General features: G+C 32.5%; 1 long non-coding RNA gene across 1 annotated transcript; it reads right to left on the reverse strand.

The window, feature by feature from the left end:
- Positions 1-13,398: 13,398 nt before the first annotated feature.
- On the reverse strand, positions 13,399-15,563 carry LOC133188842 (uncharacterized). The gene is made up of 4 exons (XR_009721327.1): positions 15,392-15,563; positions 14,898-15,000; positions 14,525-14,614; positions 13,399-14,162 (listed from the first exon to the last, which is right to left on the reverse strand). It is a non-coding gene; the product is annotated as an uncharacterized LOC133188842 (long non-coding RNA).
- Positions 15,564-19,765: the final 4,202 nt, after the last annotated feature.

A 19,765-nucleotide genomic window follows, 5' to 3' on the forward strand; every position in this document is an offset into this window, starting at 1 on the left:
AAAGAAAAAGAGTTGAGGCCGCATAATGGCTCCAAAGTTCTTCAAAGAACTTTAATGCAAGTATATGAAATCTTACAGGTACATTCAGTATGTTGCATGTAGCATCTGCTCAAATGAAAGCTCCAGGTTTTTTTCAGTCACGATTGAGCTATCAGTGACCATTTCGTACACTAAAGATTGTCAAAACATCATCGTATGTTATAACATTACAATTTGATTTAAAATTTGCATTTCCACAGTATCATTTCGTTATTCTGCATAAGATACAGTTGTAAGAGGTCATTAGATTGTATAGTATATTATACATGTACTTTGTTTGATTTTTATTTTAAATCTTGACCATATACTGTAGATTCCTTATTTTACGCGAGTACTTAATATCGCGAAATGGCACAAGGGCGTCAAATCGCGAGAACAATAATTCGCGAATGCGTGATTTTTTTAGGGATTGGTGTTTCTCGCGTAATTACGCGATAATTTATACCTCTCGTATATTTAGGAATCTACAGTAGTACGGCAGATTAGATAAGGGAAAAGGCACACAAGACCCTACGGTTGGGTATGACATCACATTTACAAAAGTTATTTCCCTTTGCAGGGTCAATCTGGGGTTAATCGGCGTCACCCACTGCTTTCCCTCTATAATATTTAAAAGATATGAAGCAGTCTTACAAAATTAAATCTGCGAGTATATGCTCATTACGTTTCTTTCACATCCCATATTCGTCTATCAAAACTTTGATACCGTATAAATGGAATTTTTAGCGAGACGCAAATTTAGCGGTTTTGTCTTAAAAATCAGTCTAAAGTGTCTAAAAGTCTTAAGATCAACCTTCAGTCAAAACGGAACCTCTTAATAATTTCGTCATCACTGTATGAATTCAGTGGATTCAACCTGTCTCTAAATAAACGCTGCCGCTTTAAACTTTTCCGAGATGCTTGATCGTGCACCAGCAAAAAAGCTGCCATTTTTTAAGTACCTCCGAGGTGACGTAAAATTACGTCGGTACGTACGACGCAACGTGACTTAAGGTATGTCACTCGTCAGTCTTTTAGAAAAGTTCAGTCAGAACCTCTTACTTAAAAACTATTTATTACAATTCAATCTTTATAACATATTTGAATTAAACAATGTAAAATGTTCAACATTAAATTTAAAAAACTCCTCAAAAATTTATAAAGAAGCAAGATTTATAAGGGACTATTTCTTGTGGTGAAAGGATATTTAGCAGAAAATTCTGCAAATCTACACATTCATTGAATTTAATATCTTAGAACTTTAGCCTCACATACTTTTACTCAGAGAATATTTTCTGTTATGATATGCCCGGAATATTAAATATAGGTCTCAATTTATATTTTTATAACAAAATTTACACCTTCGCTCAACAAACATTGCCAAGAAATGAAGATATATTAAAGAAGTCAAGATAAAATTTATACAGTTTTTTGCCAGAAAATCGCATATTTTGACGAATATTTCAAAATTTACATCACTGACCCTAACTTTTTCTTTCATTATTTTAAACTACTCGATACTTTTGACCGATCAGCACTTAAGTCGTAAAAAGTTTGATACAAAAAATATTCTATTGCCTATTTAGATTTTTAATACTCCAAATATGAGACTTTTTTAGTGCAAAAAGGTCACACAATAATTTACGCGTATTAATTTGCATGATTTGTTCAATGATAAATATTATTCAAACTATTTGCGTAAAGTAAGACTATGTTTATTGCCATGGTTACATCTGATAAAATATGATAACGGTTGAAGTGATTAACGAAAGAGTTACAATTTAAGTGCAAAAAGGTCAACTTAATTGTACCGTAGCTCAGTTAGATGCACACTGACCCCCCATTTCCTCTGCGATTTTGAGTCATACTATACGATTTTTAGCGAGAAGTAATTTTTGCGATTTAATGATGCCTAGAGAGACAACAGTATCTCCCAATGCAAAATGAATTGTTAGACTAAGTGATATTCAATTTTAGCGATCTCAATACCCTCGCTAAAAACACCAAAATTAAATCCTCGTTAAAATTCTACTTATACGGTATGCAAAACCAATACATGCACTTCAAAATTTTAAGGTGTTTTTTTTTTTTGGTGGTGCTAGATGTATTCTTAGCAGGTTTTTAATGAATGAACTGATAATTCTTTCTTTGGTCTCTCTACTTTAGCAAATGGGAAAAAATGATTCAGAAATAATCAAGAATCCGAAAGCATCCGAAAACGCAATTCGTTAGAATATAAATTTGAACAAATATTTTCATATGTCTAGCAGATCAAGTGCAGGATACACGTCAGACTTTTTCGGTTATTTTGACATTGACAAGCGAATACAAGAAACATGTCGAACCCAGATGCACTGTTTTATTTTTTCCCTCCATTTATTCCGAGATTGCAGACATTTTGTAGCACCACACTTTGTTGATTCAATCTTCAAGTTAATACAAGGACATCAGACCATCTTTGAATTCACAAAGCGTTGTCTACCATCGGCCCAAACATTCACCTTTGTCACTGACTCACGTACATGTATAACACAGTGATAAGCATGAGAAATAATGCATTTGTTTAAATTCATTATAATTATTAACTGTCTGTGTTTATGTTTGTCCTATAAAGTAAATATTAATAAACAGATCTCTAGAACTATTAATTTAATTTGAAATAATCCTTGAAAAATCATTTGTTTTACTTTATTTCAAAAATCTCAAGACGCGAGCCCTGTCTGAGAGAGGAACGAACGACAACTCTGCAAGGGAGATAGTAAACGATTTAAAAAAAAAATACCACAAGGCTAAACATTGTTCTGTATCTTTACATGCTCACTTTAGAATTTACTTTATCATTTCAACATACATGAAATCAAATGGGAAAGAGATGTACATGGGTGGCTAAGAAGTTTACACCACAATAATTCATCCATTATTTAACAGTACATGAACCACATAATAGCATAATACCAGGGTATATCACAACATCTTAATGAATCCGTCGAAATTTGTTAAACTTGTGTTTATTCTGTTTCAATGATGCGTTTCGAGCAATAATATATTTAAAATATGTCAAATATATAGTGGATCAACACCTTTTATTAATTATCTCCTAAGAACTGGGTACGGTAAGCCCAATAATCAGCCCTGTAAAATCTGCAAAAATTAAACGCAGGTTTACATTTTATCAAATGTATTAAGTTACTGTTGAGGTTTCCCTGTGTGTGAGATGGGTAACAATTGTTTCTCACCTCAAGCGCCCTCTCATTTATATAACGTTCAAAACCGGTCTTATATTCCGGAATACCCTTATTTCGGACATTTTCCTCCTCTTCAAGTCTATATTTCCATATGGCCGCATCCGAGTATGTATGCGAAACTTCACAGAAAGAACAGATATAATTAGATTTCTAGTATTAAAGAGAAAAAATGACCATACAAAAGTGCGGCCACATCTGTTTTTACAAAAAACTGCAGTTGAAAATGCTGCATTTTTGTATAGACGTCACTTTTTCTCCATAAATTAATAAATCTATACTTTTAAAGAAATTAATTGTTTAATTCTATATCTGAAGGATTTATTATCTGTTTATTGTCTTTTAAATTCAATTCTGCATTTGTAAAATTATTTAATACAATTTATGCAAATGAAAACCATATAAACCTTTCTCACTGGAATTTATTTTGGGACATTACATGTAAAGTAATGCATTGAAAAAATGACGTCACAAAGAGCAATCGTTGAGAATAAAAATTCTTCAGTCTTCGCAACTATGATAAATATTCAATCAGTATTTACGGTGTAAAAAAGTAATAACGACCTAAGTTTGGATGGCTAAGACGATAAATTTACAATAAATTAAAACGCGCGTCTCCTTCGTAGTGGACATTGACTTTATTCGACTGTTCAAGAAAAGATTTTTTTACCTTTTAATTGTAAATCATCAGCTTTCTTAAGTATGTTTTATTCGTTTTTAATTTATATATGTCTGGGATTCATAAATATCAAAAAGACAATAAGTAGTGATCGGGGCGGGGAAAGGGGGAGGGTGTTAGATTGGAAGCTTGACGTATAGCCGTCACTATTTGAACATTTTTTCCCCCCAAAACTTGTTATTCTTGCCACTTTATTGTTGCAGATTTTTTTTTATTGACAAAATTAATTATGTCAGAAAGGATTCTAGTACTAGTGTTTTATCGCATAATCAGGTATGACTAAACACTTCTAAATCTGCCACTGCCGACTTACATTTACTTATTGAAGGTCTGCAGCTGGGAATGGAAAAGTTCTTATTTACACTTATTAATTAAATATACATTTATCATGCTGATCGGAATATTGACGTCAGTGTTCAAGTAAATTCGGGTTTAATTCATAATTTATAAGTAAATTTTAGATAAGGAAAAAATTAATGATGTTGACAAACCAAGTTTGTAAGGCTTATAAACCTGTCAAGTGATGTACGTTTGCGGCATTTTCTACGAAAATTTAAATGAAACATACAATCAACCTTTTTTTATTGTCTATAGATAAAGATTATATGTTCCCAGTTTTGTAAGAAATACAAACACGATCATGCATAACTTGTGGACAAGACACCCCCTTTCCGCTCCATAATCGATGACTTAATTGGATTATTTTTTTTTTCAGAAAATATTTTCCTAATAAATCATTTTTAAGGAATTCCAAGTCTTGAAATAAAAAAAAAGTTACTCTGTAGATATTTAACTGTATAAAAACCGAATGTACATATTAACTACACTACATGTATATATTGTTAATCCTGAATTAAGCGAGTATTTCTAAAAGGATTTTATCCAGATTATCCATGGATAATACATTGAGTACATGTATGTCATGGGAAATATGTTCAGTATTCCAATGGATGTTCATCGGCCGGGTTGGAGGAAGGGGGGGGGGGGGGAGGAGGACCTGCCCAATATCACATTTGTGAAAACGGTGCACATTATCTCTGAAATTTAAAGTTTTCAACGTCCGTCTTTGATGTAATCTGTTCCAGAAAAAAATATTAAAAGTATTTTACTACAAGGAAAAAAATTTGATACGCGCACAATTTTAAAAGAAGTACGTTCTTGGCTTGTCTGTATGGGTGAATCAAGCTTTATTACTTGTCTGATGAAATCGTTTGTAAAAAAAATTATATTTTCCTACAAATTATTACACTCTTTCCATCTATCAAAGATACAAGTACGATGAATTGAAATAAAAGTTCAAAATTGTTTTCTGGAACACAAGGCAAGTTAAAGTAAATAGTTTCCGGTTCAGAGAATTTAAAGATTTAACGTAACATTAAAATTAGAAACGCCGTGATGATGTTATCACGTCAAAATTTGAAATTTTCAAGGAAAACTCTCCATTTATGGATTTCCTCTTAATGAATCATAGTGTTTTCCCCACTGTTAGTCAAGGTGCCATTATTTATTGTGATTTTTGTGCGTGTGTGGTTTTTTTTTTTTGGGGGGGGGGGGAGGGGGTGTTTTGTTTTGTTTTTTTTTGTTTTTGATGAGCTTGTTGGGACATGTAAAAGATAATACATAAAAACTTTAAAGGTTTGCTAAAATATAGTCATGATACATGAATTTAAATGGATATGTTGGTCAATAAACAGTTTAATTTTTAAATATGCTTTAATTAAGGAAGATATTTACACCTTACACCACGTACTTTTTGATTTCGTATGACACAAAAAGTAAACCTTGCAGTACAGTTAAGGGTACACAAAGGTGGCTGGGCAGGGCAAAACTTTACTACTAAAATAACAGTTCTTTCAATTACTTCAAAAATAAATTATTGGGGATTCTAAACTTTCAAAGACCTTTTAACTACATCAAGGCTTACAAGCTCATCTAGGTTTGTCGATAAGTACATCCCACACAATTCACTAATGGCAATCGTCATAAGAGGCGCCCTTAACTTAGATGCGATGCCAGCTGATTTATGATTTTATTCATAAAGTTTTTGTACATTCCTTAGTACAATGATACTGCCGTAGTTTTTTCTTCAGATTCATTGTAGGGCAATAGAAAGGTCTTAATAAATCGGTATATTGCAAGGGCATACTTTAATGAATCATAAAAAGCTTGACACATAAACTGAAGAAGTGTCGAGTTATTTGAAAAGTGCTGCAAACCTGATGAAATCTTGCAAATGAATTCTTTTTTTTTTACTATATTTAATGCAGTTGACAAGCAAAATATTGAACATGCGGTGTAACAAATGCAATTTTTACAATTATATAGAGGAATCTTTATATATGGTGTGTAGAACTTCCAAGTCCTTGTCAATTCTCATTTGGAAGTCACTTGAAATTACTTGGAAACTTGCTTTGATTTGTTGAATCACATTAGTTTTAGTCATTTGGAAGTATTTTGGAAGTCATTTGGAAGCAGCTTGGAGGTCACTTGGAAATTTCTAGAAAAAACATGAGTTTTAGTCATTCCAACAACTTTGAAGTATCTTGGAAGTCAGTTGAAGATCCATTTGCAAATTTTTTCCAATACTCCAAATAGTAACTTGGAAATTCCAGATGAGGAATTCCAAGTGATTAACAAGGAAATTCCAAAGCCATCTTAAAACTTCTATACACGGGAGGTTCGCAGCACTTTTCACGAACTAAAAAGAATGTTGAAATTATTTATAAATTAAACTTAGACTTTTATTTAACTTGCTTATGTCCTTGCAATATTGGGATTTATGTATAATATAAAGCACCTCAACTGTTCTGCGCTCCAATATCTCGTTTTCCTGTGGGGACGAATTGTATAGTTTCCCTTTAGTAATGATCTAAATCTTTAAAAAGCTTTTTAGAAAGACTAAACATGTGATCACATAACATTGAAAACGAAGTCACGGATTCACCATGAATTATAAAAGAAGGTTGATTGTGTTTAAAAAAGAGACCTAAGAGAAGGACAGTCAAATCTTCATTTCACAAGTATTGATCAATGTAACAGCGAACGCATCGAGATCTATCATAGGCATCATGTACGCATGGAGGAAATTCAGGCTGAAATCTACATGAAAAAGAATACAATGGATTCACGTATTATACATTACTCTTGCTGATTTACGTACTAACTTAAGTGTTTAAATAATTTAATATATTCTAGACTTTCTAACCTTATTCTGAATTAAGATGTTCCTTAGTGTTTTAAGTCTTGGGGAATTAGGAGAGATAACACTTGCAAGTAGACTTTTTATACCATTTTAAATTGTAATTTTCACTTGGTTAAAACTTCTTTCATTCATTTGGCACTTTCTATCCATTCATATATATTTCTTGTCGTTTATACATGTAAGTGATTTCCCGAAGTATTCATAGGTTTATTAAAAAGAACAGCGCATTTGATTTAGTTTTTTGGAGAAAATATTTGAATACTAATAATAATATTGAATATTATGAGGTATTTCCACATTCTTGTGAGAAGAAGATATCCTCACTTGACACTGTGACTTCTGCAGTTCTATTGATAAGAAAATTGAAATCATTTAACCAAAATTAGAAAGATAACTAGATGAATTATAATTGTCAGCAACGAGTAGGTCTTCCTGATGAGATAAGATCTTTCTGGGATAGTTTGCTTGACGAAAGAAGGAAGAACTACAGTATGGATGAAAGAAATTGGCACATTGATTCTTCAAAATATGTAAAGAAACAAATAAAAGAGCCAAATCTATTTCAAACTTTCTATTCATATTCACTTCCAGTATGACTGGAAGCGCTCAAAACGATTTTAGTTATAATTCCTAATTGAGCGTTCAGGATTCATCACGGAAAGTTTCAACCACAAATAAACATTTTTGACAACTTCCGGTTAGGAAGAATCATCTTCCGGTGGAAATGATATGAATAGAAACACTGTTTTTGCCACTTTTATAAACTTTTTTTTTTAATCTTCATTTTAAAACTTCTTTCGATGGACAATGGACGTGACGGCAACAAAAACTACATGATTGTATTCTCCTATGTCTCATCTAGGAATCACGATCTATCATCCTTGAAACTTCCAAGACTCAATCTTAAATTTTCTTTTTGAAAAAAGGCGGACAAAGTTCATTTTAAAAACATAGAATTGACCGTAAATCGCAACCAAATTAAATAAAAAAAAGTACACCCTTAGTTCAGATGATTTGCCAAGTAACATGAAAATCCTACGAGGCATTTTTGTGAAAATCGTCTGCACAAAATCCATAAGAAAAAAAATAGTTGAAAAGAAGCAGCATTATCAAAATTAGGTCTTTCGATGAGACGGGAGACCTAAATTAAAAATTCATTAAAAATACCTTAAATATCGTGATCATAGTTTGGATATATGAAATCTACGTTATAAAGGGTGCTGTAGTGAAATATGAAAAAACTCGGGATGTAATGAACCTCCTTAAGTATGCTTTATGACATACATAGAGAATAATACATACCCTTTTCCATATCACATCCTGTATCAGCCCGAGACACCAATATCAGCCAGAGGGCCGAATTCCAAGATCTGCAATATGCTTCACGATAGGGTCACGAGAATCTCTTGCTAGGGCTAGCCTATCCAGTTTTAGGTACAGATCTCCCTACAGAAAAAAACAATAGAGCAAATATGGTGGTTTTTATACGAGAAAATTGCTGCAAGTAATAGTTATATATAATATTGTTGCTTATGTGCAGATACCCGATGGGCGGGGTCAGAATGACACGACGGAGCGTAGCTCCCGCGTCATTATGACCAGGGTCATCGAGTATCAATTAAGAGATACCAAAATATCAATACCAAAAAATATTTTCAATACAAAGGTATTGAGAATATTTTTGGGGAAAATATGAAAAAAATAAATCAAAGCTCTTGTTTTACATTTGATAACGAAAGCCAGAAAGAGAGCCTAAAATGCAAGGTTTCAATTGATAATGATCGTCTAATGCTTCTTTCATAATTTTTTATCTCTTATCTGGTATATGTAGTGTGTGGCTCGGTTTTTGAAATGCTCTTTTTTCCGGATTAATCGAGAAGTATGAGTTTTGTACAGCTAATCCATACTTTTAATACATTTGGAGATATAGTTCATATACGCGTTTTGGATACCGGGTACATCTAGCTATAAGTACATCTGGGGTATATTAGATATTGTTTCAATAAATAACAATGAGTTATATAGAGTTATTCAGCACTGGAATGAACACACAATTAGAAGAAACTGTAATGCACACTGTCCGTCTTGAAAAATCCTGTTGTCACCCCTGCCATGAAATGGGTATTGGTTCGAGGTTATGGGATACACATAGGTCACAGGAAGGTAAGAAATTATGTCAATTTCTGAATTTTCTCAATTTTATGCAAATTTTCATAGATTGTTTCAGAAAACATATAGCACAAGTTTGCCTATCTACCAAATTTATATATTTCATACACTAGTATCAGATGCATCTTATGTATAAAATCTCAGATAGGCAAGCTTGTGCTCTGTGTTTCCTGAAGTGAAAAGTATCTCAAATTTGACAAAAATCTACCAGAATTGAGGGAATTCGGGTAAATTTCTTACTTCTGCACGCTTTTGTGGCCTCCTTGTAAGCTTTGAATCAAAATTAGTGCTGGTTTAAAAACAAGCATCATTGCAAGTTCTTAACTACAAACTATCACAGTTTTAACTGTGCTCTGATTTTTACATCAAATAAGGGGCCAGATTCGGCAATTACCATGGCATACCTTGTCCTTTACCAAACATAAGACTATCAAATACTTTTACCTAGTGATCTGAATGTCATGAAACAAAATAATGTGCCTACTCCCATGCCAATTATGTCAATGAAATTTGAAGTTGTTGACATTCAAATTTAGACATTGAAAGGATTTGAAATACCTACCAAACGTATAATTGTTGAGGGACGCTATTATACAAGCAAATCAGAAAATCAATAGCCAAAGCCAGATGTTTAATGATTTAGTTAAATTTTAATTAACTGTTCTTTGTTTGATATCATTATAAAATTGACATTTTATCCCAGGATGTAGGAAGTTAGTAACAGAAAGACAATAAAAATACGAGCCGGAAACAGAGTAACAGTAATGATTCATAAGTTACACAGAAAAACAATATCGTTTATACAAAGTGTAAAATTTTATATCCCTCAATTTTTTATGGTTATTTTTCTATTTGATAAAATGGACTCGAAATCGATTAAAAACCGATTAAAACAGCGATATAGCCGTTAGCTATAAAGAATGATTGCTTAATTTTGTTTCCAAAAGGATCACTTTTAAAAAAGATTAAAACGACAAAAGGTATGTAGGCTTTAAAATATTTCTCATGATTTAGTTTTAATCTCTTAAGAATACAACTCAATAAACAAATTCACACTTTTTTTTCTTAATAGCTCGATGTCTGTCTGAAACTTTCATAATACATGTACCACTTAAAAGTGTTTTATTATCTCTGTATTCATGAAATATTTGGAAAACCTCAACAACATTTTTTTGTGGTAAAATGGAACAAAGCGTTTTTATGGGGAGTGGTTGTTATTGTCAGTGTCTTTATAATTAAAGATTGCACCTATCTTTATATCAATTATACCTATCTTTCATTCATGGCATTTGTACCTATCTTCAAATCAATTGTACCTATCTTCAAATCATTTGTACCTATCTTCAAATGAATTAAAGATAGGTATAATTAAATTAAACCTATTTTAATTCATTTAGAGATAGGTACAATTGATTTGAAGATAGGTACAATTAATTTAAGATAGGTTCATACATTTGAATATATGTTTATTTGGCGTTCCATAGTTAAAGACATTCAAAGTCCTTATTTACAAAGGCAATTATATGCATATGTTAAAATATAGGTGTTTGAGCTGGTCAAACAGCATGAGTTGAATAATAAACTTAACAAAACCTATTAGAAACCTATGTTTTTACTACACTTAATGAGAATTATTATAAATATTAAATTTAATTGTATTAGTGAATCCAAAAATTTAAGCAAATGATATTCTTTCCTTTTTTCCGGGGGGAGGAGGGTATACATGTATTTCATAGTTGTGTATGTTAAGCTTTAAGGTTCATGGTAATTCATATTTAAACAAGTTGAAAATAGTGCATAAAATTTTCAACGAAAACATACAACGTAATAAGAAGTTATATATTGTAAAGTTATGCATTGTTACTACAAAAGTATGCAATTATTACTGCTGCAAAACTAGAAATGTATGTTCTAAGGGAAAGTGTACATGTAGCATGGGTCCACCAGTAAGGGTTATCATACGGCTTAATGAGGGCGCCCTTTGCCCGCCCGAAACAATTGCGTAACAACCCGTTTTTTGCATGGTTCTTTGTTTCTTGATAGAATAATTAATTTTCAGGTAGGACAGCAAGTCCATCTAATTATTTGAAGAGTTACACATTATATAGTGATTGATAAAATGGTACGGTGAGTAAACCATGCATCGGACACATACCTTGCTTCGGACAACTTCAAGCAATAAACTTTCATTGAACCTGAGTCTCCCCGTGTTTTTACTTGTTTCTGTCTTAAAGATGAAGAATTAAACTTTTTAATGATGTCGATTTTTATTTTCATGTTGTGATAAAAATACCACAAAAATGGCCTTGAAATTACGTCATATTTTGCATCATCAAAAGGGGAGTAACCAGAATTCACGCATCCACGCTCCGCCCACCGATGGCAACGAAAGTCACGTGGTTGCAGACTCCGACAAACTAACGTAAACAACATGGATGCGAGTTACAGAAATCGCACGGAAAAACTTTTCAATCGGCCTGTTTGCTCACGAATTTATACAGAAACGTTTGTCAAAATGTAAAATATGTTTCAGAGAGATTTCAATCACAAAATTTTAGTAAGTAGAAGTATAATTTTAACCTTTACCGATCTAGATCGGTACTGCATCCGACTTGAAGGTCAGTTCAGCTGTCTCCGAAATAGGACTATTTACTGTTCTGTTACGTATTGGATAGTAGATCAGGGAACGTTATTAATTTTCAATGTTTACAATAAAATTGACAACATTTGTTTGTTTGTTTTTTTATTTAGCATTAAAACCTCAACCGCCGAGAGACCCCCCCCCCCCCCCCAATATATTCCGTGTATACATCTTCATCGTTACTGACTAGATCTAATCAAGAAAGTGATATGCAGTGTATATGTGTTCCTCGATTTTGAAAGGTTGCTTTTGCTAGCGCTGATCCGGAAGGGACCCCTTGATATTTTCAGAACTGTCATATATTTGGACCACATCCCCCTGTTTGGATATAATTTTTTGTCTAAGAATTCTGAAATATGTAGCAACTCATTCATCACCACCCCTCTCTCCCAGATCCCTCAATCGTTTTGAATTGGACAAACTGATTATAGCTTATCATTATATTTTTATTTCTTTCATTTTTTTGTCCTCTCTGCACAGCACACTTAAGAGTTCTGATTCTGTGGTATTTTTATGCAATTAGAACATTCTGTCCCTAGATCTATAAATAAAAGAATTTGAATACTACAATTTGTAATAAATTTCTTAATATTTTAATAGGCCAAGATAAATTAATTGAATACTTTATGATTCTTCAACTGGATGTATTTTTCTCAAATGTTATGAAGTGAACAATAGAAATTTTTGTCAATATTATCTTTTATTAACCATTTTTCCTGGGGGTAAATGCAAGGTACCCTTGTTGAAAATGCATTGGGCATGCTCAAAATTTACACCTTCATACATTTTTTCTTAATGTCTAAAAAATAACCTGCTTAAGTTTATAAAGGGTCCTTAAAACTATAAATGGGATACAAACTTGAGTTAAAAATTCAGATATTATTTCACATAAATTTGAAGGGAAATAATCTTCCTGTGTTTGTACATTAGTACAAAATAAATTTTCAAGATTTTAGTCAAATAAAATTTATAGTTTAAAATAAACAAAGATATTCATTCTAAATCCAATGCAGGCCCCGGTCTGTTCTCAGTTTATGGTTCTAGGCATGGACTTTGATATATATTTCAGAAATCCTTAGAAGTTCTAGGGTATCATAAGTAGAAATTACAATGTAAAAGACTGTTTAATGATCAAAACAATCAGTGTACTTCACTAGTACACACAAACTTAAGGTTTAAGGAAAATGTTCACATATTGTTGTACAAATAAATTGCATTCAACAGTTCAGATTGCTAGGTTTGAAGAACAAACATAAGTCTTCCTCAGCATTGCATATTCCAAGAGGAATCAGAAATCAATTCTGTATTGATATCGTAGATGTCAATCCAAAGATACCCATGAAAAGATACAAGATGTTCAAAAATAAAGACAACGTTCAGGTATACAGAAAGTTTAATGATATTGTACATTTCATGTCAAATTCAAAAAAAAAAGTATTATTTTTCTTCTATCAAATTTCCCTAGGCAGTGATATACATTTATAGGGTCAGATGTTTGAATATTTAATTTTTATCAGTTGTTTCTCATTGTATGATCACATCACTGTATAAATCATTTACTTATATCAGTATGACATATATTTTTGGGAATTTCATCTACATGTATGACAGTGCTACACATTTCATGTTATTCATCACCTTTATGAACTATACACTTGCTTATGCTATTCAGCACATTGTGGATACCATAAGATTACATAAACAAACATGTATTATGCTAATGGAGTTCATTAGATAAGTGAAAAGTCTGCTTCTCCTGAAATCAGTGAAGTCAATGAAAGTCAATCACTCATCTTTAAACCTTAACATACGTGTAACATGCATAACGTCAACACATGCACATAGTCAATCACTGACACACCAAACATTGATGCTACACCTTTATTCCCAAATTGTGCCTTAGCCTAATCAGTGTTGATATACAATTATGGACTATTTACACAAAAATACCTAAAGTGACCGAGACAATTCTTTTGTCATTTGTATTGCCCCTTTTTTCTACATACAGTTGCATTGTTTTGATGTCAAAAAATCTAATAAATTTTCAATAATGTTTCATGTTGGTATAAATAATACACTATCACTGACATATACATTTTTTTTTACTGTTTTCTTCATGGCAAGTGGGCCTTGTTTTTCTCCTGCTGCTATGTTGAGTTGTAGACGATTACTTAGTCTGTTCTGTAGGTTCTCTCTGTTTTTGTTGTAGTTCTAAAACATGGTAAAATTAATCTAAAGATTCCTTAAAATGAAAAATAAAATTCTAAAGATCTATGCATATAACACAAATAAATTAAAGTAAAATATAACATTATCTAAAATGTGCTTTCTGATTAAATTAGAAAGAGATTTTAGAAGTATTGATATACTTCAAATATTACTTCAAGTACTGATTTACTTGGTATTTAACTGCATAAAAACATTGATGTCAAGAATAAGTGGCTTAAGAGATTTTGACGCATTGTGGAAACAGTTACTTTTCTTTTGCAAGTCCCTTTCTCCATGATCATTTGTACATTACATAACTAACTGGAAAACTAGGGTGTGGTGATGTTCCTTTTGTATATACATACATGTAGCCTGTTGACAATTCATTTGGACAGTCTGTTATGACACACGGGTGAAGATTCTTTTCTGTTTCCTTGTGTGCTCCATCATTGATCCTGAACATGCAATATTTTATTATAAATAATGCATTTGACTTGGAATTTTTTAAATGCTTTTAAAATTTTGATCTCATAAACAAATTTGTTGTTAACTATCCTCAGCAATTTCACAAAGACTAAATATCAATCGATAAGGTATAGTACAGAAATGACTATTCATCTGTGATTTTACTATGTCGAGTTTTCATGGTATATCTTCACTTGAATAAAAACATACTGGCTTTGTAACTAAGTTTCTTTATAACAGATACTTTTCTCAACATAATATCAGTAAACTTACCACTCTTCTCGATAATTCCAAAGAAGCCTTTCTTGATGACTGTGACCCATCTGGGGGAACTGGGCCTTGCTGTATACAGTCAGTATTTCATGGCCCATAAATGCTACAATTAATTTAGATTCCTAAAGCTATATACAATCACAAAATGTTTAAAAGATAAAGCATTGTAAAATTACCCACAAAAATGTTTGCAGCATTCTCATTTAATATCGAGAATTATATTCAGTTCACCGAGATTTATAGCTTTGAACGGTTGAGTCATCGTCTGAGCACGTTTGTAAATCACTATTGTACGTCATCTAACATAATCTAAACATTGCTCTCTTAAATTGCCAATTATATTATCACTAACTTTGACATTAATATACCCGAATATCTTATTTTTTAACAGACAGTTGTGTTTCGGTCTTCCATGACATGCCTTTATCAGCTGTTTATGCAACGTAAACACTTGCTTTTCCGTGTTTTGGACTTAGAAAATGAATAAATCTCACCTTGTGTATTCTTTCCGGGTACCTCGTATCATTATTACATCTATCCCATGCATAGGACCTCACAATTTTTCGTTGCACAGCGGATATGTTGCATTAAACGATGTCATCTCGCACCTCCGACATCTGTGTGTTGTCGGAGGTAATGGCGGACAAAGTTTCCGCGATTCTGATTGGCTGTGCGGAGATGGCAACTGCGTCACCCGTGACGACGTGGAAGCGTGAATTTTACGATTTTGCAATTTGTAGAGTTGTCGTTCTTTTAAATAGACGTCCACGGAACGGGTCGGACCTTGGTAAAATTTGCCAATGATTGATAATATTACAGAAAATTTTCAGAAATTTTACTTCAGTGTTTGTATAATATATTTTAGAGTTGTTTTTAACTAGTATGTTTATTTCGCCTTACATCGGACACAAATTAACCATGCATCGGACACTTTCCGATGCATGGGTAATCACTTCCATTTTCATGTAAAACCCAAATGACAGCTGTTTTTTACGGAAATAGAAAAAAGAAACTCTAAATTTTCAGTGAAAATCCAAATTATCGATATATGACGACTAGAAGTGGACTCAATTTATTTCTTTAAACTAGATGATTATAACCAACGAGACAAAGGCGCGAATTGCCATATTACTAGCATTATAAAGCCTTTCTAAGGCGATGTGATGCAACTAAAATCTCTTCATATTTGTGGATCGGTATAGTCATTCAAATTTAATTAGAAGCTTAATTTATAGATAAAAGATAAAAATGTTTCGATATCACTAATTTTAAAGCACCAAAATCAAGGTATGATATTTTTCTGGTTTAAATATCGTATGTCCGATGCATGGTTAATATTGTCCGATCCATGGTGAATTCTGACTTATTTCGAGAAAATCGGTTTTCAATGATATTTTCTCAATAAATAGGGCACGATTGTGTCAAAAATTTATGTTTTAACCACATACATGTACTACATGTTAAATTCCATTTTGATAATATTCGGTAGGTAGAGATATCGCTAGAACTTGATAAGTACGAGGGTGTCCGATGCATGGTGAATTCACCCTAAATCAGTTTACACCTCCCATTCAGAAAGACCCGTGCAGGCATCAGTGTTTTACCACGAGAAATTAAGGACCCTCTATACACTGATGAAAAATGTTTTTTGGACTTTGAGGAAATTATACAACATAAAGGAGGGTATTTTGAAATTAAGTGACTTATTTTTAATATAGGGAGCGTGCCTTTTTTATTCAGAAAAAATCTTCAAAGACAATGAAGTAATAGAAAAGAAAAATTGCCTTCGCTTATTCAAATGGATAAAATACATGCAAATAAAGTTTTCAAATACTCTACCTTGGTCTAAATAATGTTTAGAATACTTGGATTTATTTTAAATTATGTGATACAGTTCAGATTACAATTTATTCTACTTATATGTCAAATGGTGGGTCAGTCTAATTACAAAAAAGTACCCTGAAAATAAGGTGCAGTGTAGAGAGGGTCCTTAAGTTGAAATTAGTGGTCAGCAGATCTAGACAACTATGCAACACCATGCAGTATTCTGTAGGAGAATCCTCTTTGTGCGAAGCTTATTTATTATTGGATGGGGAACTAAAAGTTTTTTCTTTTTCTTTTCTTTTCTTTTATGGAAGTAATTCAATCTAGATACCGATGCGCGTAAATAAAACCAGAGGAAACAATCACATTGTCAATACGAGGGATGATCAAAACGTTCACGAACTATCTCCATATTTACAAAACAACAATTCAGATCAGAATGAAATTTGGCACACATGCCCTATAAAAAGCAGATGTTACGTAATGTTTTGCTCCATGTTTGTGACGTCACAAAATGAAAATGACGTCAATATGTAGATGACTTGTGACAAAAAAGGGTTGACTCAGTCGTACTCGAGCAACGAACAGCTGTAAAGTTTAACATATATCTTGGATATTCCTTTGCAGTAGGATATAATAATTTGTACAAGGTTTACGAAGCCAAATACTTTTCAGGAGTTCAATCATTAATTGGATTGATTTTTTTTAGTGAAGGAAGGGAGATGGTTAAAAATGATGTTTGTTTTGGTGCCCAGTGGAATTAAGCTGAGGAAGAGATATGTCCTTAGTTGAGCAATTTGTTATGAAAGATCGCCAAGTTACAGTTAGAAAATAGTTGAAAATCTTAAAAATAAAATAATTATCAAATCCCTAAAATATCGTTTACTTTAGACTTTAAACAAATCAGCTATATTTAAAAAAAAAACTTTATCCACAACTTTATCCATACTTTATCCACAGTAGATAAATGATGCGCCCAAGACAGAGGAGTCGGGTATGATGGTCGCCATGCTTATTCTGGGAAAAGATATCCTTATTCACCCATCCTATTGCCTAGATTTGGCCATTTGTGACAAACGGATTATTCTTGTTATAAAAAATAACTTGCCTGGTAAGAAATATAAGACTTAAAAATCTTTTAGCTTCTGTGATCAGAACGCTACGGAGCATGTCACGTGACCGCCTGGATCACCTGATTCGCGTATGGGCAGGACGGCGGCAGATGTGCATTAAAATCAGAGAGGACTACTTTAATAAATAATGAAACCTAATTTTATTTCTTTTATGGAAGTAATTCAATTATAGTTCGCCAACTTTTTGATCACCCCTCGTACAAACATTTCAAGTATACAGGCATTTACGTTCAAATATCATTCCTAGAATTCAACTTTTCTCTGACCACATTGGGCTTGATACAACACAGAGTTAGTCCCAAATCATGTCTTTATTATGAAAAAACAACATTAATAATGCTAAAAATTAATTAATTTAAAATCTTGGATATCATATGACATTTCTACACAATTCATGAGAATAACCGTAAAACATATGTGCAATAAAAATGACCTCCCAGTATGTGACTATTACATGACATATATTATATAGATTAGATTACTATTAGATAAAGCGCATTATGTAAAGTTACAGTGTTAGATAAACTAGATGAAATAAACATGATACTTAACTAAAGGGGCTTGGACACAGATTTGAAGTGAATATTTTCTAAAATTTTCAGCATTATAATATTTTGACTTATATGTTGCTAGAGCATTTCACCCGAGATTTAATAAAACCGTGTTTAGAAACTTCTTTTATCTGGAAATTATTAAAACTACGAATTTCGGGACACGTTTAATTGACACATATCCTTGCACTTTCACGAAGTAAACTTTATCCTTAACACATTAAAAAACGTAGAAATTTTGTTGTGTATTAATGAAAAATATTAGAACTATAATCCAGAAAATTGAGTTGAAATGTGAGAAAGCAAAAGCATCTCACAGTTGTCAGTCCTTTCTCAGTGATGTGTGCAGAGTAAACAAACTCAGTGATGTGTGCAGAGTAAACAAATTGAACACACCCGGTAAAACCCCAGTCACATTTCCAAAAACGACCAACGGCCCACGGTTTTTGAGGCAAAAATAAAATTATTTGGGCGACAGTCGGCTTTTCATCGGCCGTTGTCTTGCCCGATTTTGTCCTCTTTTTTCGTCGGCCAACCAATTTTGTGTCCATCGGGCCAAGTTGTATTTTTTTCTGCGTCGGTGGCCGATTCCTTCAATTGAGTCGGTCGTCGGTCGGTCGACATTTAGGAATTGGATGTTTGTAAATGTCAACGACAGTGAAAATCAAACTGCGCCTCAGCGTCGATGATCTGGCGACGATTGGCCGACTTATAAATATTTTAACTTTTATAGGCATCAGTGCTCCTAGAATTTATTGTGACCACTACGGGTTGCCCGATACTAGTGTCGGCCGATCATGTTTTTTCATACGATACGAGAAAAATTTGATCGCCCGACCATCGGCTTAAATGTAACCTACGTACAAAAATAAACATTAACAATAATAGAGCTCGTGTCCTGTTTACAAATCAAATATGGAAATACAAACACAGATGTTTGTCGTGATGTATAAAGAAGAATGTTATTGTCAATTAATTCTACGAATATTCATGTAAGTTCAATTCAATAAACGGAATTTATTTTCTTAATAAACACAGAAATTTAAAATGTAAACGATGCAACTGTGTCCAGGCCCTTTTAAAATAATTTTATTAACATAAAATAGCATTTAACACAAGGGGTATTTTCAATTACCCATAGTCATATTGTGGGAGAAATGAAAACCTGTATAAAAAAAACCTTCATATTAAAGTTCAACTTTTCTCCTAAATTATATAATCGTTTTCTATTTTTTACTTAAAAATATTAATACACAGTAGTTATTTTTAGCTCTCTTTATAATTTCATATTACTGTAGTAATAAGTATTTTGCAATGCATACTTGTAGAAGTCATCCGCGAATTATCTACATTTGTTCAT

The sequence above is a fragment of the Saccostrea echinata genome, unplaced genomic scaffold (genome assembly GCF_033153115.1).
Source record: "Saccostrea echinata isolate AGI-Se365-2 ecotype Australia unplaced genomic scaffold, CSIRO_AGI_Sech_v1 ptg000016l, whole genome shotgun sequence".
Taxonomy (NCBI): Eukaryota; Metazoa; Mollusca; class Bivalvia; order Ostreida; family Ostreidae; genus Saccostrea; species Saccostrea echinata.